This window comes from Garra rufa, chromosome 13, assembly GCF_049309525.1.
Source record: "Garra rufa chromosome 13, GarRuf1.0, whole genome shotgun sequence".
NCBI classification, from domain to species: domain Eukaryota; kingdom Metazoa; phylum Chordata; class Actinopteri; order Cypriniformes; family Cyprinidae; genus Garra; species Garra rufa.
This window is the reverse complement of record NC_133373.1, coordinates 32,563,927-32,576,366: the sequence shown is the minus strand read 5'-3', so window position 1 is coordinate 32,576,366 and position 12,440 is coordinate 32,563,927. Positions and strand designations below refer to the sequence as shown.

At 32.4% G+C, this 12,440-nt stretch overlaps 1 protein-coding gene across 6 annotated transcripts in view; it reads left to right on the top strand.

Annotated features, from left to right (window-relative positions):
- The window catches only part of enah (ENAH actin regulator), a 132,794-nt gene that overhangs the window by 42,178 nt on the left and 78,176 nt on the right, over positions 1 to 12,440 (top strand). The gene's annotated exons all lie outside the window — the stretch shown is intronic.

Genomic DNA, 12,440 nt, shown 5'->3' with positions numbered 1-12,440 from the left:
AAACACTGTTTAGAAAATTGAGTTTTGATGTACTCTCTTATTATATAAATTGTCAATTTTGAACAAAGTCACAGACTGAAGCTTTAATTACTGTTTTTTTATGAGTTGGCAATGTCAATTCAGTCTAACTTTAAATGCAAACAAAAACGTGTGTGTGTGTGTGTGTGTGTGTGTGTGTGTGTGTGTGTGTGTGTGTGTGTGTAGTTGATATATTTTAGATTTTTCTTGTTATTATATATTAACACATTTTTGCATGAAGAATTCTGTTCATATATAGAAAAGATTAGGATTGTTTTCAGAGGGCAATGTTAGCTTGGTTTAACTTAAACTATTCAGAGACTTGATGAAATGGAGGTTTTGTGTGGTTGAAGTTTTCATGATACTGTCAAAGGTCACTGTTATTACTGTCAGCTTGAGTTCGAATTGTAATTGGAAACCTATTTAGAGTAAAAATTCCTTCTGCTTTCAAAAGAGGAAACTAATATGTCTTGGACTTCATAAAGCCTTCTTTCTGGCTTTACTATACAGCCATGAACATCTTGAATGTCCTACATGTGTCAAACTGTGTGGATTATACCCGACACACTGCTTAGATAAAGATGACAGATGGCAGCTGTCAAAGTGAAAATGTATTTAGGATAGCAGTATTTTGCTGATGTTTTTTAGTGGCCAGTCAAACAAGGACGCCTGAAGCGAAAAAGGCATACATTTGTGCTACATTTGATATTGGCATGTTGTAAAGAACAGAGCTTTCTCTGAAGTGTTTTAGTGTCTAAAGTGACATCGTCTGACTCTCTGACATTCAAAACACTGATTTCCCACAATGAGAAGGTCAGTGTCTACCTTTTTAATTGTTGAAAAATGCTCTGTTGTCTTGTGTCTTAGAGGGTAGGAGTCCTAATTCACTGATGATTGAGAAATAAGACTGAATATAACCTAGCAACATTTATTATATTATATTATATTATATTATATTATATTATATTATATTATATTATATTATATTATATTATATTATATTATATTATATTATATTATATTATATTATATTATATTAAGAAATTGATTAAAATAATATTGTATAATAAAAAAAATATATATTTTTTATATATAAATATCAACACTTATACACATATAGATTATCATTAATATATTAATATATAGTAATATTAATATATAAAATTTATTTTTTGTAATTTAATGTTTATGTGTTGTAATCAAATGTAATAAATACACGTAGTTGATTTTTTTTATATATAAATGTAAATCAACTGTTCATAAATTCATTAATTTAACATTTTATTAATATACAATAATTACATTAAGTGGTTTAATATGTGATGGGTTATCGAAAATGTAATATAAGATACACGTTATAATAGTTTTTTTCTTAATATAAATTAAAATCAACACTTAATATAGATTATCGTTAATATTTTTATAATTTAATAAAATGTTTAAAATGTAATTAATTTAATGTTTTTTTTCAATTTATAAATGTAAATCAACACTTCATATAGATTATCATTGAAACATTTTTCATGATTTAATAAAATGTTTACAATTTTACAAAATGTTAATTTAATGTTTTTATCAATTCATAAAAATCAACACTTCATATAGATTATCATTCATATTTTTTATAATTTATTAATGTTGAAAATGTAATGAATTGTTAATTTAATAAAATGTTTTTTATCAATTTATAAAAATCAACACTTCATATAGATTATCGTTAATAACTTTTTTTATAATTTAATAAAATGTTTAAAATGTAATGTTCATTTAATGTTTTTATCAATTTATAAATGAAAATCAACACTTCATATAGATTATCGTTAATAACTTTTTTATAATTTAATAAAATGTTTAAAATGTAATGTTCATTTAATGTTTTTATCAATTTATCAATGAAAATCAACACTTCATATAGATTATCATTGAAACATTTTTCATGATTTAATAAAATGTTTACAATTTTACAAAATGTTAATTTAATAATGTTTTTTATCAATTCATAAATGAAAATCAACACTTAATATAGATTATCATTAATATTTTTATAATTTAATAAAATGTTTAAAATGTAATTGTTTTTTTTCAATTTATAAATGAAAATCAACACTTCATATAGATTATCATTGAAACATTTTTCATGATTTAATAAAATGTTTACAATTTTACAAAATGTTAATTTAATAATGTTTTTTATCAATTTATAAAAATCAACACTTCATATAGATTATCGTTAATAACTTTTTTATAATTTAATAAAATGTTTAAAATGTAATGTTCATTTAATGTTTTTATCAATGAAAATCAACACTTCATATAGATTATCATTGAAACATTTTTCATGATTTAATAAAATGTTTACAATTTTACAAAATGTTAATTTAATGTTTTTTATCAATTCATAAATGAAAATCAACACTTCATATAGATTATCATTTAATATTTTTTATAATTTAATAAAATGTTTAAAATGTAATGAATTGTTAATTTAATAATGTTTTTTATCAATTTATAAAAATCAACACTTCATATAGATTATCGTTAATAAATTTTTTTTATAATTTAATAAAATGTTTAAAATGTAATGTTCATTTAATGTTTTTATCAATTTATCAATGAAAATCAACACTTCATATAGATTATCAATAATAATAAAAATATAATTTAATAAAACATTTTTTTAAATTAACATTTTATCAATTTATAAATTAAAATCAAAACTTCATATGGATTATCATTAAAAACATTTTTTTTAAAATTTAATAAAATATTTAAAATTGAACAAAATATTAATTTAATAATGTTTTTAAATTTGAAAATCAACACTTCATATAATTTCTCATTAATAATAACTTTTTTAAATATAATTCCACATATTAAAATCATTTAATATGTGATTTATCAAAAATGTAATACATTTTTCATCCAGACAAAAATATGAAGCCTCAATTCATTCACTAAAATGAATGTCTGTATTTAATAAATATTTGGCACAGTATTGTATCTGTTAGTGCTGACTTTTATTTTTCATCCTTCGAATCGTCATATTTATGTCCGTATTTAAAAAATCTATGCATTAAACCGGTGTTAGCGCTCTGCTCGCATTGGTTTCCGTCCTTTTTAAGTGTGTTCTTGTCCCCTTGCCAGTGGCTCAAAAGCAGACTCTTGTCACAAATAGCTGGCCATGCAGAGGATGTCACCAGAGCTGTTTATACAGTGATGATGTCTCCCATGGTCCTGCAAAGCATGGCATGAATGAATCTGCACTGGCATCCACCGAAACGGGTGTTCTGCGTGACTCATGGTTTGTGAGTGGAGTGTATTTTTAAGCCAGTTTTTTGCGGTTTCTGTGGAGGAGGTGAGGTGTTGGCAGCTCAGGGACTCTCCATCTCCACTGTGAAAGGAAGCGGTTGCTGTCGTTCGCTGTAAAGGATCATAGTAAGGATGCCAAGGTGAACGGTGAACACCGGGTTGAGAGTATTAACATCTATTTAGTATTTTCGGGATAGACCAGTTTACTGTCTATTTAGCGCCAACCATGCGCTCAGAGCTTGTGTTATAGTGCAAAACAAAAGGCAAGCGAAAGAAGCCTGAATGGCTCTGTCTTTTTTTCTCATACAGAATCTTTTTTTTCCCAGTATTATGTAGGAGCTACACATAAAACCCACCCACGTACACAGTGTTGCTAAGGTGATGGCTTTAATTCCTCAGTCTATAAAAAGACCAAAAGAGAGCAAAAAAACACCAACGAGGGATTGTGACTTATGAGGATGTCTCTCGACGCTAGTGCGTGATCACTACGACTGAACGTCTGAAATCTTTCGAATTGGCATTAACATTTTATCACGGACAGTTCTGTGGAATACGTAATGAAATATCCTCCTCAAAATGGAGGAAATGAAATGCACAGGAAAACAGATACAACTGCCGAATCAGTTGACATACGGCTTCATAAAGCGAGTTCGAAATCCTCCCCTTCCATACGCCTCCTATATAGTCATACAGGAAGAGTAATATTCGGTTAGCCTGACTACTCATCAAAAGTGTTTGCTCATGCTTCTAATTATAGGTATCTGGTCCAGCTGTAAACTAAAATTCTGTCGTCATTCACTTAATTGTTTTAAACATGTCATTTTTTTCCATTGAACGCACTGATAATTTTGAAGAATGTCATTAGTGACTAATGCCTTAAATGTCCTTCTACAAAGTTATACAGACTATACCTTCAAAGTCCTTTTTTGGCTTTAATTATTTATTTTGTGTTTTTTTTTAAACTTGTGGTAAAAAATTGAAATATAAGATAACAGGGTTTGGAACTACATGAGGGTTTTGTTTGCACTATTCTTTTAAATCTAAGATAGCCATGTGCCAACTGTATACATTGTTGTCCATATTTGTAGTCATTAATATTATCATTTTTAAAAGAGATCCCCCAAGGATGTATATTAAATTGATCAAAAGTGACTTGAATAAATAAATATTTTAAATAAATGTACTTTCTAACTTTCTCTTCATAAAATAATTTAGAAAAAATAGCAATACTTTCACAATGTTATTATTTTTTCAACATTGATTATAATAATTGATGATAATAATAATAAACGTTTATTAAAGGAACACTCCACTTTTTTTGGAAATGGGCTCATTCTCCAACTCCCCCCGAGTTAATAAGTTGAGTTTTACCGTTTTGAAATCCATTCAGCCGTTCTCCTGTTCTGGCGATATCACTTTTAGCATAGCTTAGCATAAATCATTGAATCCTATTAGACCAATAGCATCTTCCTTGACTATTACGCCGGAATGGGAGTGTAGTTCCTAATCTTATCAGCCTAGAAAATTGAAGCTTTGCATTTCCACCGGTCTTAGTACACGATATAACTGCAGAAGAGTCAAGTTTTAAATAGGACAAATATGGAAACTCGTTGGTCATTTTTGAACGCGATGCTATTGGTCTAATAGGATTCAATGATCTATGCTAAGCTATGCTAAAAGTGATATCGCCAGAACAGGAGAACGGCTGAATGGATTTCAAAACGGTAAAACTCAACTTATTAACTCGGGGGGAGTTGGAGAATGAGCCTATTTCCAAAAAAAGTGGAGTGTTCCTTTAAGCACCAAAGCAGCATACTAGAATTAGGGCCCTATGAAATCAGTTTTATTTTATTTTTTTATTTTTTCCTAATTCCATTTTTTTTTTTGCTTAATTTTTTCTGGATTTTCAGATTTTTTTTTTTTTTGTTTGTTTGTTTATCAAAAGCATGTCTAATTAAGAGAAATTATGAAACTTAGAATATTAAACAGCATTTTATTAAAAGTTTAATAAAAATATTAAGGCATATGAAATGTATTATTTCTTCCCAAATTGATTTAATTTTTTTCTAAATTTCATTTTTTTCCTTTAAAATTTTTCTGGAATCCTGTTTTTTCCATTTTAATTTTTAATTTTTCTAGACTCTGTTTTAATGGATAAATTAAATCTTGTTAATCAAAAAGCATCTGTAATTTATTGAAATCATGAAACTTACAATATTAAACAGCATTTTATTAAAAGTTTAACAAAAAATGAATTAAGGCAATGTGAAATGTTTTATTCCTTCCCAAATTTAGTTAAATTTTTTTCTAAATTTCCTTTTTTTTTCTTTTTCTAGAATCCTGTTTTTTCCATTTAAATTTTTCTAGACTTTGTTTTAATGAATAAATTAATTTCAAAAAGCATCTGTAATTTATTGAAATCATGAAACTTAAAGTATTAAACCGCAACTTATTAAAAGTAAAAACAACAACAACAACAAAACTAAAGGCCCTAAGAAATACAGTGTATATATACTGTGTATATATTACTTTTAATATTTCAGTCATGGTTTCATCAAGTTAAACCAAACTTTTATTTTGATGGGTTGCTGTGAAAACCTTTAAGTTTCTGTTTGTATATATGACAGCAGTTTTATTCTAAATAAACTGTAAAATGCTCCATTAAGTGACTCTCAGAGCAGTTCTTGAGATTCTGTCTGTCGCAAAAATCATAGGGCCCTACAGAATGATTTTATGAAGAATCATGTGACGCAAGACTACAGTAATGGCTGTTGAAAATTCAGCTTTTCCATCATAGGAATGAATTGCATTTTAAAATATATTAAAGTAGAAAACAATCATTTTAAATTGTAATATCTTTTCACAACATTACTATTTTTAGTGTATTTTTCATGAAATAAATGGAGCATAAGAGCCTAAGCATATGTTTAGCAGAGACTTCTTGCAAAAACAATTAAGTCTTACTCACCCCAATGTTTTGAATGGTAGTGTATGTTATATATGAAGTTATTTATATTTAATATATGTATGTATTTTGGTCACATCCTGCCAGGTTTCATCATGATCTCATTTTGTAGACGGTGATCAGGGTTTCAGTTATTTGTCACTGTATGCTGATTTCACCTTGTGGCTGTGAGACGGTATGCATCTCGCAGTGGGAGTCGGAGCCTATTTCCAGCTCCCTGCAACGCCTACACCATGCCGTGGACCCTCGAGCTCCCTGTGAGCAGTCAGCTCTCAGCCTGAGCCATCTCTGTTACAGGAGTATGGTTTAAAATAGCTCCTGTCTGCTCTTTCTCACGCACCTGTGGCTAGTTGAGTAGGTAAAACGCAGCAGAAGTGTTATTTTAGGAGTCTGTGGCCCTCTCAGGGATTTGTAGAATCGCTCAAATGGAGACATTTCGTTTTTATGCTCTGTTGCCATTGATTGTTTGGTCCAATTTGCTACTAAAGGGGTCATGGACTACCCTTTTATTATTATGTACTGTTCCTTGAGGTCCACTTATAATGCTATCAAGACTTTTACGTTCAAAAAACATCACAATTTAGAAGTAACAGGCTATTTTCTGTCTTGTTTTAACCACCCCACATAGGAACGCTCTTGAATAGGCGTGGTGGATTGTAGACTAGGAAGTAAACGCCCACTGCTATGATTGGGTAACAGTTGTGTATGTTTGACAGCCTGCATCCTTCATACATGGACGCATAAATACTCAGTACATAACAAACACTTGTGCGGTGCAACATTAGTGTTGCATCCAATATAGTCAGCACAGCATCGTCTTTTAGTTACAATCTTTCTGAAAATCCTGCGTCGAATCGTACCCTGTTTGTAAACATATCCGTGGGTAAAATTAAGTGAACAAAGGACCAAGTTCTTACTGACAAGGTCTGCAACTTCATAAAAAAAAGAAAAAAGTTCATTCACTCTTTCCTAATGTTGCGATCCGAAGGAAGGCAATACAACTTGGCACTGCACAGCATCTTGTTGTCTTCAAAGTAGAGGTCGACCGATATGGGTTTTTCTATAGCCGATGCCGATGTTTAGAGGTCAGGGTCAGCCGATGGCCGATATGTGCTGCCGATTTTTTTTTTGGCCGATATCTTGAAGTTCTTCCCTTTATTTGCATGCTAAAATGTCACACTAATAATAAGTGGATGCACATCATTTCTAAACTTAATATCATGAACAATGAACACAATGAACCATCTTTCGGATCTTGATTTTGTGCACTGCACAGTATTATTATAAAAGATTTAACCAAAGTTAACCAAACAAATCGAACTGACCAAGTATTAAAGGTCCCACTTTACATTAGGTGACCTTAACAACTATGTACTTACATTTAAATTAATAATTTGGTACAGTGTACTTATTGTGTACATACATGTTTTTACATTGTATTTATATATTTTTAAAAACCTATATGTAATTACATTTGTAATTATTTTCTGTAATTACCACTGTTGAACCAACCCTTACACCCTAACCCACCCTGAAACCTACTCATACCACCAAACCTGCCCCTAACCTTACCCATATCCCACCTTAATAGAAGCAAAAGTGTTTTGCAATGCAATATGACCACATTAAGTACATTGTACTTTAAGTACATAATAATTAAGGCCACCTAATATAAAGTGTGACCGTATTAAATATATAAAACAGATAATATAAAAACTGTTAATCGTTTACATAAAAGTTTAAGAGCTGAGATTAATCTGAAACTTTAATGTTTTAAATAAAAATTTGAATACAGAAATTTTAAATGATTTATATAACTGAGAGGACCTGCCAGCAGATGGCGGCAAGACACTGACTTAATTACTGAATCATATCATTAATTTGATTCGTTCGAGCAGCTGATTCATTCCTGAATAAAGCAAATGACTCTCTTTATGAACGGGAAATTGAATCATTTCACTAGATTCGTTTAAAAACGCACGTTCATTCATAAACGAAACACCGCTGTGTTTAAATGGAGATGCACAGCGGCTCAGTTGTGACTTGTTTCAGAATACTTTTGATGACAAGAAAGTGCAAGATCTTACTTTTGACGACGAAATAAAGCAAAATCAGGCAATAGTGTAATCTGCCTGCCACCCACCCACACCTGATTCTCTGATTTATCGAACCGCACGCGATCTTCCTATTACAATTATTCTAATTATTAGTTTTGTATGATGATATGATGAATGGATGGTTCATTTTAACAGCTGATCTTCACATCGCTGCACACTTATATAGGCTTAATCACTCGTGCTTTTAAGCCAGATCCATGCTGAAAAAAATAACGTTTACTGACATCTGGACGTGACCATAGTTATAAACTCGCAGTGTCTGAGGTGACGGAGAGGACGGCGCGGTCAGGTGCAATCATCAAAATATATTTAAAAAGAAGCTCGCACCACAGTCCTGACCAGATAACTCAGGTTCAGATTTTAGAAAATGTAGTTAATGTTTACATCATTATTGATTTATCTCATCCACGCTCGACCCACCCACAAGTAATTAGAATGCATTTTTTTTATTACCAGACCCGTGGATATAACCACCCTCTGTGCATCACTGTCTCTGAGCAAGGCGGAGTAATCGCAACGCTGCATTGTTTGTGAGAGCTGCCGCCTTCTCCACCCCACGCACACAGTGAAATTCTCTGACTCGGATACAGGCAAAATAAAACAGAACTTATAACACTGGGGCTTATATGTTAGCAAACAAGCTGCTGATCGTTTTCGACTACAGTCTTTAAACTTAACTGCAAGTAAGCAAACCTTTAACCAGCCGTAGCATTATGCCAGTTACCGACGGTTCTGTGATTTTCTTTCACTAAGTGAAAGCAACACTTCATAGTTTACTAGTAATATATTGTACATATATGGCCATGGGACTTTGAAATATTAGAATTTAATCCTTACCTTGATCTCTCAGAACTGTTATTGAATCTTACAAAAGTTTTGGCTTGGGTTCCTTCACAGTAGTGCTCCACCGCACCAATAACACGGGGCTGCCCGCAGACGTGCCTGACTTTAAATTGGCGCTACTAAACACGGAAATCGGCCGATGCCGATATATTAAAAAATAGCAAATATCGGCCCGATATATCGGCCGGACGATATATCGGTCGACCTCTACTTCAAAGCCATCTTTATCATTTGATTTCTATGCAGACCTGTTTGCCTCACTACATATGTGAATTGTGGGTGGGGCTAAACAAACAGTAATGTAGAAACAAGCATTGATCTTCTGTGGAGGCGGGTTTAGCCACACTATTATGTCATAAAGTTGCACATTCCACAACCTGTTGTTTTGGCAGATTGGCTTCAATGTAAGCCATTTTTTGACTGGTCTTATCTAGAAACGATCCAAAATAGAAACCGTTGTTTAAAATAAGGTGGGAGTTTTTCTAAATACCCTAACGCTCTTGAACAGGAAAAAGCGGAGTTCAGGCAGAGCAAGACAAAACGAGTGTTTGAGGTTAAAAAGTATATAAGACCCTTCTTCCTCGGCTGGGATCGTTTACAACCACATTTGGGATTGTTTGAAGCCACATTTAAACTGCATTTTGGAAGTTCAAACTAGGGCTGGGCGATTCTTGCGATTTTTTTTTTTTTTTTTTTTTTTTTTTTTTTTTTCCGATTAATTCGAATTTACGTTTTAAGACTATTTAATTTATTAAATCGAGGTATCGCAATTTTTAAAATAAAAATATTAGATGCATTGTAATTGCACCAATGGCAGAATAATTAAGAGGCAATATTGTCCGACCACATGATGGCGCGCCTAACTAACCGCTGTATTCAGAACGGAAAACAAATAACGCGTTCTGGTAAAATAACGCAAGTCACTAAGTGGACATGATTAGCTGCTTGCTAGCAAGTTAGCCTGTTATATTACATACAATTTCACTTATCACATAAACAGAGTAGAGAGATGATTGAAGACAATAGCGAATTATTTGCATATCAAGGCTCGAGTGCGACCAGCATATTTGTATTTGCGCTGAGTGGAGCTTCAAAGGTTTCTGTGTTTTGAACATTGACTAATGTATCTCAAGTGTAAAGAGTGTAAATAAGAGACTGAATGGGCAGTAGCTTCGTTTATTATAATAGAGCTTTGTGATATTGCGAACTAAGATGAGTGACAGCTTTTAATCATTTTTAAGGGAGTTTGTAAACGAGATATTGATTTATTATAACAGTTAAATAAACAAGAAGTTATTATTAAGTGACTTACATTGTCTGACTATAACACTATTGCCTGATTTTGCTCTATTTTGTCGTCAAAAGTGGTCTGAAACAAGTCACAGCTGAGCCGCAGCGCATCTCCTCTCAAACACATATTTTTGTATACGATATAAGTCCAAGAGAAAAGCATGGAAATATATATTTTCCTCCCGTCTCATATTTATTTGTCTTACAAACATTTACTGTGTCTGGTTTGATAAGAATGGGGTCTGGTGCACTGATGCAGTTGCAATGTATACTGCAAAATATATGGTGCCCATATATATTGTGGAAAAGCTGGGGTTTCTTTACATGCTAAAAGTAGTAGGGGGAAAAAATTGATTTAAATCGTAAATCGGATTTTTTGTGAAAAAAAATCGGGGATTTTATTTTTAGGCCATATCGCCCAGCCCTAATTCAAACACAGGGCACCATAGAAGGCCACTATATAGAGAAAAATCCTGAAATTTTTCTTCAAAAAACAATTTTTTTTTTACGACTGAAGAAAGAAAGACATGAACATCTTGGATGACAAGGGGGTGAGTACATTATCTGTACATTTTTGTTCTGAAGGTGAACTTCAAGTACAAGACATATAAGAGGTCATTGTGGTATAACAACATCCTTTAAGTTTTAGATCTTAAAACTTCTGAAAACATTGTCTAAAAACAGCTTATGTTGAAGGCAGGCATGATGTAATGGATAGATTAAGCACTGCCTCCGCAGAAGAAGATTGACATCGCTGCCTGTTTAGCCCCGCCCACCGATTCATGCATGATGTTTACCAGAGAGGCCAACGCAGATCTGCACAGAAACCAAACGATAAAGATGGCTCTGAAAACAACAGGACGCACTGTGGTGCCAATTTGTGGAAAAAACAGTCTTTGCATTGCCTTTCTTCTGATCCCAATGTTAAGAAAGAGTGGATGAACTTAACTTGTAATAAAGTTCCAGATCACGTCAGTTAGAACTCGGTTCTGCTGAGGGGGTCAAAACAGGACATAAAATAGCCTATTACTTCTAAATTATGTTTTTTTTATTATTATTATTTAAAAATCTTTATAACAGTGCAAAATAAAAAAAAACCATGGCTGTTCATGACCCTTTAAAACTGATTCGCAAAACTCGTGATTTGATTCAATTTCAATTCCAGTTTCCATTTGATTTGATTCTAATTATATTCAATCTGGTTTATTTCAGTCGCATTCAAACCTGTAACTTGTCTTTTTGACTTACTGTCAATCATAACACCTGTCTTGTGGCTTCATGGGATAATAAAGTGTCCACCAGGTCATCCAGGTTCTTTTGGCCAGCTCTTTTGCAAATACTGTGAGTTTGGAGATTCTAGTCTTATGTACAGTTTTTCACATACTGCATAGTATGGAAGAAGGTATATTTGGACACCAAAACGAATCCGTTCATAAAGGTCTTTGCACACGGAGTCCAAAATTTTCGCATGCGTTTTCCCATATTCGTCACAATTAGTCATGGTAGCTCTGAATTGTCAAAAAAAACTCTCAAAATGCTTGTTATGGATGCGGAAAATGCACAAAAACAAGAATTTCAGACCTTAAAGGTCATTGCACACTGAGTCTGACATTTTTGTATGTTTTCTCGTTTTTTTGTGTTCATCCTTTCCTAGTCTCACGTAGCCAGACCTTCAGACTGACGGCTGATGGTCTGGAACTCATGGCAGCTTTCATTGGCCAAGTCCCGCCCATAAGACCATTTGATCGACATGTCAAACAACCAATCACAGTTCGTTTCGTTCAGAGTCACGTTTCTGTGAGTGGAAATGCCCCCACAACAACAGACTGGCGTGCAACAAGTCAGTCATTGAAATAACCAGCATTGAAAGATAACGAAGAAGAGGGAGAACAAGCAGT